General features: G+C 37.6%; 1 protein-coding gene across 9 annotated transcripts in view; it reads left to right on the top strand.

Annotated features, from left to right (window-relative positions):
* Tlk2 (tousled like kinase 2) overlaps positions 1-15,478 on the top strand; it is a 140,832-nt gene that overhangs the window by 26,984 nt on the left and 98,370 nt on the right. The window lies entirely within an intron of this gene.

Genomic DNA, 15,478 nt, shown 5'->3' with positions numbered 1-15,478 from the left:
CCCAGGGCCTGTGTACTAAGTTACATCCCCAGTTTTGTTGTTGTTTGTTTGATTTTGGTTTTCTTTTTACTTGCTCCCCGCCGCCCCCCTTTTTGAGATGGTCTTGCTTTGTAGTTCAGGCTGGCCTTGAACTTACTATGGAGTCTAGGCTGACTTTGAACTCATGGCCATCCTCCCGCCTGGGCTTCCAAAATGCTGGGTTTACAGGGATGCGCCACCATAGCAGCTTGTTTGTTTTGAGACAAGAGTCTTGCTGAATTGCCCAGACTGGGCTCAAACTTTGTGATTCTCCTGCCTCAGCCTTGAAGAGTATACCCCTTACAGTAGTTATAATATACTTTTAAATTATTATCTGTTTAAATTGCTGAGTTTAACTCTGAGGAGTGTGCTTTAGAAATATGTTTTCACAGCATATGAAACTGTACTCTACAAGTCTCTATATTAGTTATACCATCTTTGATATTAAATTGGGAAATATAATTTTTGGAGTTGTAAGGTAAGATTGCCATACCTTGTTAGAAAAAAATCTAGCTACTTTTTCCACCCAGAGAGGTGGAGACCAGAAACAGAGCTAAGTTGTGTATGTAGGAGGCAGAGTCATTGACTATACAAATTTAAACTGACTATATAAATTTAAACTGAGCATGGTAGCACTTGCCTGGAATCCCAGCATTTAGAAGGCTAAGGCAGGAGAATCACTGCAAGTTCAAGGCCAGCCTTTGCTTCATAGTGTGAATTCAAGGCCAGCCTAAACTATGTAGCAAGACTTTGTCTCAAAAAAACCAAAATAAAGAAAGAAATTTAAGGTTACTGTTTTCTGGTCCTTAACAGGGCACAAAGAACTTTTGTGTTATCTTTCTAGCTCTTTTTGTGGGAGAGGGGCAGTACTGAGGTTGGAATTCAGGGGTTTTGTACTACCAAGGTTTCCCCAGGCTTTTGTTTTTATGTGTGGGTATTAAGGACCAAACCCCTACTACCCATGGGCATTCTGCCACTAGGCTGTGTGCCCAGTCCCTTTTAATTATTGTTTTTCTATTTTGAGACAGGGTCTTGCCAGATTGTGGAAGTGGATTTTGAATTTATGATCCTGCTGCCTCTTAAAGTTCCATGATTATAATTGTGTACTACCATGCCCAACTCCTAGCCCTTTTAATTTTTTTTTTTTGTTGTTGTTGAAATAACACTGGTAAGTTGCCCAGGTGGGCCTCAATAACTGCTTTAGCTTATGTGCCACTGTGCCTAGCCCTAGATCTTTACATGTGAGGAAACCGAGGTTTAAAGAAAACAGTTCACTTGCTGAAGCTTATTATGCCAATACTTTTGAGCTCTGCAGGAGATTTTTTTTTCTTTCTTTTGGTACCAGGAATTGAACTCATGACCTTGCGCTTACCAGTCAAGCATTTGAGCCACTGAGCTAAATCCTCGGCCATGAAATTTTGTTTTTTGTAGGAGATGGCAACAAAGTTCATTTCATGTACACTAAGTAGTGGTGTCTTCCCAGCCGTGAAATTCAAGAACTTAAACATAGTTGTCATAACTTGCAGCAGTCTTCTTAGTCTCTTGGATGCCATCATGCCAAGCCTTTTTAGCTTTTTTATTTTGAGACAGGCTGGCCTTGAACTTGCAAGTCTTTTGTTTCAACCTCCCGAGTAGGTACTATTACAAGCTTTACCACTACATTTGGCTTTGTATTTTTGTTTTTATTCTTATGTTTTCTTTTCTTTTTTTTTTTTTAAAGTTTTCTTTTTTTTTTTCCTGTGAATGTACCACAGAACTTTGTATAGAGTGTCCCTTTTCTACTTTAAATACTGGATTTGTAGGTTTTTGATCCATTGAGAACATTTGTCAGTTTTCCATCACTGGTACAAAATACTTGAAGTAATTAACTTGCAAGAAGGAAGGATTTATTTTGGATCACACTTTCAGAGGTTTTATTCTGTAGTTGGCAGTCTCCATTGCTTGAGTCTGGGAGAACATTATGACAAGAAGAATGGTGAAAGAAAATTGCTTACTTTATGGTGGCCAGGAAGAAGGAGACTAAGGAAGGACGCATGGTCCCAGTATTCTCTTTGTGGGCATGTGCTTAGTAACTAAACTTCCTCCAAATAGGCCCTACCTCCTAACATTTCTGACATCTCCCAGTAGTGCTGTCAACTTCAATATTACATGCATTTTTTTGGTACCAGGGATCAAACTCACAGCCTCGTGCTTGCCAGGGACTTTTTTTTTTTTTTTTTTAAATACTGGCTCTTTTGAGAGGTGTTTAAAATTTAAGACTATGACAGCATAAGAAAGCTAAAAACATAAATTATAGCCCTTGTACTGAAATATATAGTAGTGCATATAGGCTTGTTTTTCTACATATGTTGAAATTACATTCCTTCCTGTTAGGGTTTTTTTTTTTTTCTTTAGTGATTAATTTTCATTTAAAAATATGCATACTTTATATTGAGAATTATAATTACTAACCCTTCAGACAGTACATGATTTCAAAAATCTATAAGATGTTGAGATATATAGACTTAGTTTTTGGATCATTGTTTTTGTATTTTTTTTCATTTATTTATTGATTTATTGGTGCTAGGAAATGAAATCAGGGTCTTGCTATATTTCTGGCCCCAAAGGTCATTGTTCCTTAAATAATTATTATGTAAGCATATTTACAGAATAGTATTTTGTCACTGAAAGAAATTTTAAATGGGATGAGATTTTAAAATTAGATGGAGAAAATAGTGACCTCATTATTTCCATAAATGATCAAGAGTCTGTGGAGGCCAGGAATTACATTTGATGCTTACCCATATTCACCATGGGAGCAGCATAGTTTGTGTTTCTCATGCCTAGCAAAATCTGTTAATTTGTACTGCATCTCTACCATTTGCTCACAGTATAAATTCAGGAGCTGTTTTTATATTTCTAGCATTGTGTGACCATTACTATCATTTTAGAACATTAAAACTCCAAAAAGAAACCATCACCCTTTAGCTGATACACCTAAAAAACCTCATCCCTACCAGCTCTAAACAACCACTAATCTTTCCATTTCTGTAGATTTGCCTCTTACAGACTGAGAAAAGCTTTAGAATTTAAAGGGATATTGTTTTCTCTTTATAATTAGCAACATTCTACAAGTATTGTAGAGATTCTTCAAGTTGTTAAATATGTCTATTCCAGTTTTGCAATCTGACATTGGAAAGTGACACTGGAAAGCTTTAAGGAGCTTCTGTGAGATGAACCTGAACTGACACTCCTTTGATCATGCCTTTCATAAGTCCCTCTTTTTTTATAAAATTTTTTATAGCAGTAAATACTGGTATCAGGAAAAGAAAGCAAGCACAAATAACTTAATGGTGAACCTCAAACTTCTAGAAAAAGAAGAGAAGACTAAGCCAAAAGCTCATATAAGGGAGGCAATTATAAAGGTCAGAGCAGAAATTAACACACTGGAGACTAAAAAAACAATATAAAGAGTCAATGAATTGAAGAGTTGGTTCTTTGAAAGGTTAAAAGTGGCAAATTAATAGCTACCTCAATTTGTCATTTTTCTGTGTTTGATGCTACTGTTATTGCTGATTGCACCATTTTAGCCAAAGAGACATAACTGTTCTTACCACTTGTTTTTCTTGGTATAGCAAGACTGAAAGATTGCCTAACGGTCATAAAAAAATACTATAGACCAGTGCCCAAGAACCAGGGACTAAGCCAAGCAGGCAGAAACTTCTCAACTCCAATAAAATGAAGAGGTAGGATCTTATAATAGACTCAAAACCCAAAGCCAGCTGTATCTGGAAGATAGCTCTGAGAAGTAATCATTTCGTAAGGTTCTGAAATACTAGTAATAAAACTACTTGTTATCGGCAATTTGAAAGCAAACCCAGGATTTAAAAATTTTTTTTTCGTCTTTTTCCTTTTTATCGGTACCAGGGACTGAACTCATGACTGCCTGCTTGCAAGGCAGGAGCTTATGCCGCTGAGCTAAATCCCTAGCCCCAGGATTTAAATTTTTTTTAAAAAAATGCTAAGATATGTAAACAAGACGCAACTTCACACTTCTAGCTCACTAAAGACAAACCCAGGGGCCAATAAGTTGGAACAACCTGACAGCCACCCACTAGTACTCTCTGAAATAACAATGAAAGTAACAAAGCAAATGAATGAAGCACTACAAAAAAACAAAAATCACAAATTATTTTTCAGATGACTACAGAAATGGAGACCATAATGAAGACATGCTTAGTGACCCTACAACAGATACAGATACAAAATACAGAGCATAGGAAAATGATGGGAACCATTAACATCCAACAATTGAAATATTTCACTTGAAATTCTCCTTAACTTGAGAGTTTATGCTGAAAAGTCAGCTGTGATTCTGACGGGCTTTCCTTTCTGGGTGATTTGTTTCTTTTCCCTAACAGTTTTTAAGATTCTGTTATTGCATTGAATTTCTGGAATCTTGACTATGACGTGCCTGGCTGTAGATTTTTTTTTTTCCTAAATCATGGTTAATTGGAGTTCTATATGTCTCACTTATTTGTATATTAGATTATTTTTCTCTACTCGGGAAGGTTTTTGCAATGATGCCTGTGAACAGTTTTATATATATATATATATATATATATATATATATATATATATATAAAATTTGTGGTATCTCCTGCCTTTTCATTGACTCCAGTTAACCTTAAGTTAGTCTTTGTTTCACCTAGCAGCTGCTGGATTGATTTCTCATGGTTTCTTGCTATTTTTGAGGTATTTTAAAAATGGTCTGTAACTGCAAGTCTGTCTTCTATATTGGAGATCCTTACCTCACATTGGCTTCATCTGTTGCAAATACTTTCAATGGAATTTTTATTTTCCTGGATATGTGCTTGAATGTGGCTTATGGATTCCATTTCTTTCCTATGTTGAGCATTCATAGCTTCCATGGTTTTCTTAATGTTCTCTGTTTTTTTCTGTCTGTATGTTCTCTCCTGTCACTAAGCATAGTCATTATTCTGCAGGTATCTGAGAGATTTTTTTTTTTTTTGTCTTTTTCCTTTTTACTGGTACCAGGGATCAAACTCACGACTGCCTGCTTTCAAGAAGAGTTATTTCTGATTTGATTTTTTTTTTTTTCCAGAGCCTCATTCAATTGCTTTGTTGTTATTACTTCAGAGAGGCCAGTTGGGAGACTTTCAGATTGTCCCACCTCATTACCCCTTGGGTTTACCTTTTTGTGAACTGGATGTCTGGGCTTGCATCTTAAGTGTCTTCTCATTTTGTTGTCTTTTTTAAAAATTGAAGTCCTGGTGTGACGCTTGTAAATTGTATATGTTGGGTTGCTTTATTGCTAGTGTTTAGGATCTTTAGGTAATGACTACTCTGAGGTATCTTCAGGTGTAGCTGGTTTGGGTTTTGAGCCTGTGGGAAGATCTTACTTCTTGAATTTGTTGGAGATGAGAAGTTGCTGCTTATTTGGCCTAGACTCTGGTTCTTAGGCACTGTGCTGCAATATTTTCTGTCTCAGTCATGGAATACCAAGATGAACAGCTGTTTAGAAAAATTATGTGACTTTTGGCTATAGTGGTACCACAGTATCAAACACAACCTAGAAAATGACAAACTGAGCTAATTTGTCACTTTTAACTATATGAACTAGATTTGTGGTTATATGATAAAACCTAAAACAAACCAGAAAATTACATGCAGTGTACAAGTCCTTTATATGTCAATTTTGCCCTCAGGGGTTAAAATTTAAAATGGGTTAAGGAGAAAATAGAGAAATGGAAGAAGAGCAAGTGAGTACAAGTAAGGCTGTAGGCAAATGGGGATTAAACTTACTTTGGAAATTAGTACAGATGACTGGAGGGAAAGAGACAAAAGAAATAAAAAGAACAGAACAGAACCGCAAGCACAGAGAAACTAGGAACCACATTCACAGTCATATAAAAACAAGAGCAAATGATGAAGGAGAAGAAAAATCCCCCCAAAACGAAAAATAAAACACAAAAACCCACTACTACCAGCATTACCCACCACAACAAAAAATAAACCAGAGAGAAAGGAAGAAAAAAAGCCCTACTTTTAGGTTTGTCTCTGCTTTCACTGGTAGAAACCTATGGAGACAGAGTCCTAAGCCATGCCAAGCTTTCCTAGCAAGCCAACTGTAGGTTTTTGGTGGTGTAGTGGATAATCTTATCGCACTTGCGCTTTCTAGCTGAGACCAGACTCTCGGCTCAGTGCTGTCCAAGTACCTTCCTCAGGTCTAAATCCACTTGAGAGCCGCTACATGGCGCCAGCAGTAGTTCTGAGTTACGCTCTCAGCCAGCCGGTCTCCAAGATGGCTCCATGCCAGTTGCTCTCTCACATAGGAGGACTGAGCCCTCTGCACTCACTGCCAACCAGTGCAGTCCTTCACGCCTGCTGCAGCTCCCCTGCACTGCTACATCTCTCTGAGGAGGCCTCCAGGGTTGCAAGCTATCATCTTCACCAGGTGTCCACTGCTCCTCTTGCTCTATGCGTCCATTCTCAGAGAAAGCATCTCCGGCTTCCTCCTTCATTTTTACTCTGTGTGGGCTCCCATACATGCTTTAGATTCTTTGTTGATCCAGGAGACCCACTTCTTTCCTTGCCTTCCTTGCACTGTTATATCCTAGCATTTATATGGCAACTCTGTGAGAGGCTCTTTTTCTGCTGCTTAGCGCTCTGCTATCTTGAGCTTCTTCTCTGTGTGAACTAGACTTATGGTTACATAACAAAATCTAAACTGAACCTGAAAACTAGTAAATAAGCTCTCAGTATATTGATTTTACCATCAAAGAAGAATAATTTAAATATGTTTAGGAAGAAAAATAGAAAAAGAGGAAGAGATTAGAAGCAAAGTTGGACAAAGTAAGATCATGCAAACTAGAAAACTGGTGAAGAAAACAGGAGAGAAAGAGAATGAAGAAATAAAAGACGAACAGAATAGTAGCAACAATAAACTAGAAACCAGGTTCACACTTATAAAAACAAGAAAAAACAATTAAGAAAAACAAAACAAGAAAAGAGAGAAAGAAAATGTCTACTTCAAGGTGTGTGTTTGCAGTCACTGGTAGATAATATGGGCAGACAGAGTAGAGATCCAAGCTGATTAATCACAGCAAGCCAGCTATAGCTTTATTGCAGGGTTTTGGATAATCCTAGTGAGTCTGACCTCACTGAAGTTCAAGACTAGAAGAAGACCTGTTCACCCTGCAACAGTCTATGTGCCCCTTCTAGCTAGAACGTGGCTCCCTGCCAGCTTGAACTCAATTCCATTACTCTGACATTGGGGGCTGCTAGGTGGAGCCAGCAGTTGCTCAGAGTTTAAGCTCAGTTGGCCAGTCTTCAAGATGGCTCCTGGCCAATCACTCTACCCTGGGGGATGTCTGAACCCGAATAACTTGGCAGCTACTGCAGTATGCTCCACCCACTGCTCCCTTCTACTAATGTATTTTTCTGTGGAGACTGTTGCGGTCACCAGTAGTCACTGTACATTTATGTGTTCGAGCAGACCTTCCCATACAATGACTGTGGATACAGGGAGAAAGAAATGCCTGCCATGCCTTCCTCATTAGCTGAAGTCTCTTCACTCCCCATCAGCTTCAATTCTTGCTTTAGATTCTCCCTGGGCCCTTGCAAACCATCGCTGTCCTCTTCCTCCTTACATTGCAGTATTGCATGTCTGGACACCAAGTTTTAGCTCTTTCTTCAGTCTTCACCATTCCATCATCTTCCCAGAAAGTCTATCTAGGTGTTTTATAAAAGGATTTGACAGAATTTGGTCCCTTTTTGCCCTTCTGCTCTGTGAGGACAGTGTTTCTTTTTACCCTTATCTTCCACCATATGATGTCATAGGATTCTTCCCCTCCAGAGGACACAGTGTTCAAGAAACCATCTTGGAAGTAGACTTTCATCAGAAACCTCATTTGCCTTGATCTTGCATTCTCTAGTTTCAGGTATTATGGTATATATGGAGTAAGTCAATAAAACTGGATGATTAGGAGCAAATATTTTGAAATGATCTTGGTCTAGATTCTGACTTTGCTTCACGAAAGTTTTATGAGTTTTGGTCCTCCTGCCTTTGTTTTGTTTTGTTTTGAGACAGGGTTTCACTGTGCAGTTCAGGCTGGCCTTGAACTCCCTTAGTTATAGATTAGATTCATAGGAAGTTGCCCAAAAATGTACAGAAAGGTTCCATCCATGTACTCCTTATGTTTCCTTTAGTGTGGACATCTTTTATAATTATAGTACAAGGAAATTGATGTTGATACAATCTACAAAGTTTGTTTGTTGTTTCATTTTTGCTGTGTTGGGGTTGATTACAATAACCTTGTACATGCAAAGCAGTCATTCTACCATTGAGCTGCATACCCCAGCCCAATACATAGAAAATTTCTAATTATAGATTCTACACGAATCATTTGTATGTGGTGTGTGTGTGCATCAGCATATACTTTAAACAATTTTATGACTTGTGTAATTTTATAATTTGTGTAGTCACCACCATAGTCAAATTGCAGAAGTACTGAATATCACAGCCTTATTTCCTGATATTAGCTACACCCATTCCCTCTTTCTCAAGACTCTAATCCCTAACAAGGAATGTTTTCTTTCGCAATAACTTCATTATTTCAAGAATGAGTTATAGGGGCTGGGGATTTAGCTCAATAGTGTAAGTACCTGCCTGGTAAGTGTGAGTTCATGAGTTCAATCCCAAGTACCAAAAGAAAAAAAAAAAGATTTATAACAGAATTATACAGCATCTTTTCTTTCTTTTTGCAGTACTAGGGATTGAACCCAAGGTCTTCAACTGAACTGCATTCCCAGCCTCCCGTGTTTTTTATTTTGAGGTTCTTACCAAATTGGTATATTGTTCCAGCCAGGCTTGAATTTGTGATTTTTTTTGCCTCAGCCTGCAGAGTAACGGGGTCACAGGAATGCCAACATTCCTGTAGCCCGGACAAGCCTTAAACTCTTGCAATCCATCTATATAGCCTTGTGATGCTAAGATTACATGCATGCGCCACATATTCAGTAGTAGAAACCTTTTGCAATTTATTTTGGGTTGGAGGGCCACGCTAGGGATGAAACCTCAGGCCTGTGGCATGGACTGGGAAGTAGATAGTTCTGATTTCTGTTTTTGACATTGATTCCGTCTACAAATTTTGGTAGATCATTTGATGTTTCAGTATCAGAATCATCATCTTTGTTGTCAAATATTTTAAGTCTGACTTTCGTAGAACAGACAATATAACAATGATCAGAAAAAATTCCATTGAAACCATCTGCAATTCTGCTTATTCTAGAAGAGTGAATAACAGAGAATGGTATAAAGTTGTTTTCTTTGTTTGGGATACTTATTCATATATTTTCAATTTGTTATAATTCTTAATACTGCAGCGATGAAATCTTAGTTACCAGGAAGCTTGCACAGATGATTAAAGAAAAAAAAAAAAAAACCTCATTTTTACTAATGGGAAAAGAGATTGAAAGTCAACTAAGTGGCTGAAGTAGGGATTAAAAAATGCATGTTCTCTGATTCTTAGGAATTGAATGACAAAGTATCTGTGAGTAAATCTTGATTGCCAAATACTGCCACCAGCAAGTTGCATCTTTGTATTTCTTACTCACAGTTCTTAGTCACCATTGCAAGGAGTGGAAGGTAGTCAGTGGTCCTCTAGTCCAGCTGGGCCTATGAAGTATAGGTCTAAGATGGTGTGGTGGTAGTTAAGATGGGACCTTTTCCCTGCCCTGCACCTCATGCCCTGCCCACTAAGCGCCAAGCCCAGGCTTTACCATTCTTGCCACTTTCTGAAGCAGTTCCAGAAGTCCTCTTTCATGAGTATCTTTAGTTGTACTTCTATGGCTGCTTCAGTGTTTTGAATGGGTTTTTTTGTTGTTGAATGGGTTTTTTTGTTGTTTTTTTGGGTTTTTTTGGGGGGGGCACTGGGAATAGAACTTGGGCTTGCTAGGCAGATGCTTGTGGCACGGAGCTAAATCCCCAGCCTTTTGTGAACTGATTTGAAACATTTACCTTTCATGGTCATTTTGACTTTAGGAAAGGGCACAGTGCCAGATTCAGTGAATAAGGTAGATGAAGACATGCCACAATGTTTTTAAGAGACTTTCTGTTGAAGGAGCATTTACCATATTTTTGCTCACACTTCATGAAGATACCAAACACTTCCAAACTGTGTCAGAAAGGCAAGAATGTTCAGGTTTCCCAATCAGTATTTCCCCCTCGTGGTGCAATGTTGACATCAGAAGTTCTGTGTAACATCTGAGGCCAATGTTATACTTTTCTGAAATTCAAAGATTGTACTATACAGTTGTATTTTGCAATTGCTGCATTTCATTTGGAAGTTCTGCCTTTTTTCTGTGCTGATTGTCCTGTGCTGTGTTAGCAAATATAACATCAATTGGAAACTTGTAAACCAATTATCACGTCATGTCTATTTTACCATAATGAGTCACCTTTATCATCCATCCATGAGTAAACTGATGACTCACTAAGTTCTTCCAAAACTTGTAAATCTGGCTTTTCATATGCCATTGTACTGAAATTAGGCTACTTTTACTAGAAAAATCAAAAGAAAACTTCTTTAAAAAACAAATCCTACAGCGGTGTGGGATGTATTAGACCATCTGCGATGCATAGGTAAACATATCAAAACCAGTTAGGCTTAGAATAATGTGGGTCGAAATCCTGTTTTGCCACTTTTGCATATATGCACACACTTTGCTGTATGACAAACATACCAAGTGGGTAAACTCATAGATTGTTTCCTAAGTCCCTTAGGCAAAAGTATTGAGACACTGAACTAGCTACTGTTATGCTAAAGTACAAATTTACAATAGAAAAATAATCAGTGGGTCTGTTGGACCCAGCATCATGTTCCTATTAAGCTATATGGAGGAACTGAAACTCTAATCCTGTGTGGAGATCCTACTCTTGAAAATCAATGTATAAGTGTTTTTGGAAATTTTGTTTTATAAAATATTTTTATGTTAAGGGGCTGGGGATTTAGCTCAGCAGCATAAGTGCCTGCCTTGAAAGCAAGTAGTCGTGAGTTCGATCCCCGGTACTGGTAAAAACGAAAACAAACAAACAAACAAAAAAACCCAAACAAAATATTTTTATATTTAAAAGAACAAAATGAAACAGAATAAAGCCAATGAAAATAGAACAATGAAAGAGATACAGAACTTCAAAATAAGATAATAGAAAATCAACAGTGGTTACTACAGTGCCTCCTTGTTATCTTTAAAGTAGCTATATATATGTATTAAACCAAACAGAACAACAGAAAACCAATCAAAATAAAACAGTGAAAATCACACAGGACTTCAAAACAAGGTAATAGGAAATCAACAATGGTACAATAATGCCTCTTGTTATCTTCATAATAGCTGCCCATACTATCAGACCAAATAAAATCACATAAAACCAATAAAAACAAAATGGTGAAAGTGATACAGGACTTCAAATCAAGACAATAGAAAGTCAACAGTGGCTACCACAATATGTCTTGTTTTCAAAATACCTGCCCATGGCATTAGATATAATAAAAATTAAACCCAACCAAACAATAAAACTAATGACATGGGACCCTCAAACAAAAAATAGGGAGCCAAAAATGGCTACCACTTTCCCTTTTTAGATGTTTCCTACCCTCTCACTTTCACAGTATCTACTATACATTTTGGATCCCACTAACTCCTTCAGTTTTTTAATACTAGAGAGGAAACATTATGTTCACCTATGTGAATCTGAACCATTTCACCCAAGAGCATGATTACAAGTTTCATCCATTGGCTCTCTGAGGAACCTCACTTAAAATCCAGGAATGGTGCCGAGCGAGAAATCCTAAGCAAGGGGAAATACACTTTGCCGACCCAGGAACGAACTAAACTAAGAGAAACCAACTGGAAACGCAATCCCATGATATAACAGGAACAGATAAGGTCTCAGCGCAGAAGCTGGACCCCGCGCCACTGGAGGCTGCAATTTGAATTAACTGTAGCTGTTGCTGCGTCCCAATCCGCACGGCAAAGAGAGAGGCGTGAAAGCTCTGAGAGTGGGAAGCAGTGAATGGAGTTGAGAGTGGGACTGGCCGGGAGCCCTGCATCATCGGCAGTGAGTGAGTGGATCGGGGACCCTTCCATGGAGTAGGAGGCTTCGGCTTCAGCAAAGGACATACCGGGACCCTGCGGGCTGGCCAGGACAGGATGCTGCAGTGACTTCAGTCACATATTCCCCTCTCAAGCAGAATTGGTGGGGAGTGCCTGGCCTGCGTGACGCCGCTGACTAAGACCCAGTAGGTTAGCCCAAACCAGGTCCCAGCACCTGGAGGTGCACCCTAGCAGTGAAGCCTTCGGTAGGTTGACCCGGAGGGGCGGGCCCAGCATACACTGCCCAGGTCTGTGTCTCCCTAGTATACTGCAGTGGGCGGGAACACCTAGCCAGCGCAATTCAAACAAACTGTAACCGACAAAGAAAGAAACTGGCCCTCCTATATATGCTTAAAGGAACAAAAAATATGGGAAGAGGGAGCAACAAGAAAGAGTCCTCGGCCCCCAATCCTGAGAAACATGCAATATCAGACACGGCACCAATAGACATAAAGCGCTATCTCCAGAGCCTCGTAGATGAGTTCAGGAATGAAGTTATTAATGACCTGAAGCAAGATATAAGTAGAATAGTTAGAGAAATACTAAGCACCACACAAGAAAAAACAGATGGTGGAATGGAAGAACAGAAAAAAAGGGGAGAATTGTTTGATGGAGAAAATAGAGAAAACATAGAATACGTGAAGCAGGTTCAAAGAGATTACTAGGAAACTAAAAACTCTATCGAAAACTGGCATAACAGCTCGAAAGAAACTAAGGATAGATTATCTGAATTGGAGGGCAGATTTGTAATTTAGGAGCATGAAATGAAAAACTTCTTAAAAATAACAAAAAAATAAACAACAATACAAAGGCTAGAAGATGATAAGAGGATCTATAACTTAAGAATTAAGAATGTAAAAGAAGAAGTAGGGACACAAACAGATGAACTACAAAAGCTATTCACAGAAATACTCCAAGAGAATTTTCCTAATTTAACAAAAGGTAAAGATACTCACATATATGAGGCATACAGGACCCCAGCTACCTACAACCCAAACAGAGCTACACCCAGACATATAATAATCAAAATTCCAGAAATCCAATATAAGAACAGAATATTAAAAGCCGTCAGAGACAAGAAACAGATCACTTACAAGGAAACACCCATCAGAATTACAGCAGACTTCTCGCCACAAACCATCAAATCACGAAGAGTGTGGGGGGAAATAATTCAAGCTTTGAAAGATAATAACCTCTAGCCAAGATTGATATATCCTGCACAACTGTCCCTAGAAATTGATGGAAAAACAGGGTGCTTCCAGGATAAAGAGGAACTAGGGGAATTTGCAACCACCAATTCAACTCTATAGAGAATACTGCAGGATATTCTAAAAAAGGAAAATACCAAGATTCCAGATATAGTGGCAGAGAGGCCACAATGAATGGAGCAGAAAGCAAAATAAAGAAGACAAACTGACAACAAACGACAGAGAAAGAGTTCAACAGAAATGAGGCAGAGAAGATTGGATGGTAGGAACAGCTGTTTTGGAGAGAATAAGACATGATAATAACTAATGCCAATTTAGTATCTTGTTTTGAAGTCCCATCAAACATGTATTCTTCTGTTTCCATCGGTCTTAAAAGGTTGTATCTTAATGGATTTTATTATATATGATAATATAAGTAAAAACTTTTATAGACAAGGAGATTATACAGAAACCATTGTTCATTTTCTGTTAATTGGTTCTAAATACCCTGTAATATTGTCATTATCATGAATGGTTTTATAGTACCTTAATATGTTTGATGCTACAGTATACGAAGTTATACTCAAAAGATTTCAAGGAAAGAGACACTATGGTAACTATTTTTATGTCGGGATATCTTGTGGTGAAACACTATTTGGCTTAAATGGTTATGTTTTGACCTGGGCTGTTCTGTTGTTATGCCCTCTTTTATCTCAATCCCTTTTTAAAAAATTATTTACTGTTTTCTTTTTATCTTTTTAATTAAGGGAAAAATAAATAAAAAATAGCAGGATACATTATAGTAATCTACTTTGATTTCCTATGAACTTGATTTGAAATCCTGTATTGCCCTCACCATCTTGTTTTGACTGATTTTCCCCTATTCTGCTTTGCTTGATAGTACTAAGTTTGAAAGTATAGGCAAAACTGTGAAGACAGTAAGATTCATTATGATGCCCATTCCAGTTGACTATTACCTTCTTTTAAAGTCCTGTAATGTCTTCAATGCTTTGGTTTTATTCTTTACTGTTTTGTTCAATTTTATTATAACTGGCAATTCTTCTTAAAATAGCAAGAGGCAGTATGGTAACCATTGTTGATCACCTTATATTTGTTTTTACATTATCTATTATGTCCATCCTTTTGATTTGACTGACTCCGTTCTGATACGTTGCATTTGGTTTTACTCTCTTCAAAAAAAGTAATAGGAACTGTGGGAGTAATAAAACCCAAAATGTCTAATTGTCATTGTACAAAAGAAAAGAAAAGAAAGTGCTCTAAAGTTTATAACTGCATATATGATTAAGTGTATAAGATAGATAAACATATTACTGAGTTTTTTTGGATCATTGAACAAAACTGCACTACACTGTTTGAAAGTCCACTTTATATGCTTTAATTTTGTAACTTGAACAACTATTTCTAAGATGAGAATATGTAATCTATTAACTAGTGATTTCTTACTGTGTATTTATTTTTTAAATTTTGTATTACTTGTACCCTTTTTCTGTTTTTTTCTTTTTCTCCTTAAATAAAAAATAAAAATTAAAAAAAAAAAAACAACTTGCATCCATTTCCCTACAAGAGTTGCATGATTATCCTTCATAGCTGAGTAGCTTTCCATTATATAAAAATGCCTTATCTTTCTTATCTATTCTGTGATTGATGGGCAGGCTACTCCTGCTTTTTTCGGGTTCCCTGTGTCATGGAACATTGTTTTTGCTCCTTTGATTTTCAGTCTATGAATTGCCTTTTGAGTTCATGTCTTTCTGTGTATCACATATTGATGGATCTTGTTTCTTGATCCACTCTGTTCATATTTCTTTTTATTGGTGAATTGAGGCCATTATATTAACAGTTTTGGCCAGCATGCACTGATTCATCTCTGACATTTTTTTTTTTTTCCTGCTGTTGGCTCCTTACTTTTCCCTCCCTTCAGTTATCTGCCCCACTTGGTGATCCTACTTTGCTGCTATTCTTGGGACCATGGTCATTTTTGTCTTTCTCTAGAATATCCTTTAGTATTCTTTGTCAGATTGGTTTGGTGGTAGCGATGAATGCCTTCAGTTGTTCCTTTTCATGGAAGTATCTTATTTCTCCATTAATTTTGAAAG

Source organism: Cavia porcellus, unplaced genomic scaffold (genome assembly GCF_034190915.1).
Source record: "Cavia porcellus strain 051 isolate PalLab524CR breed Dunkin Hartley unplaced genomic scaffold, mCavPor4.1 scaffold_32, whole genome shotgun sequence".
Classification (NCBI taxonomy): domain Eukaryota; kingdom Metazoa; phylum Chordata; class Mammalia; order Rodentia; family Caviidae; genus Cavia; species Cavia porcellus.
The sequence above is the reverse complement of the archived record's forward strand: the minus strand, read 5'-3'. Positions and strand labels throughout refer to the sequence as shown.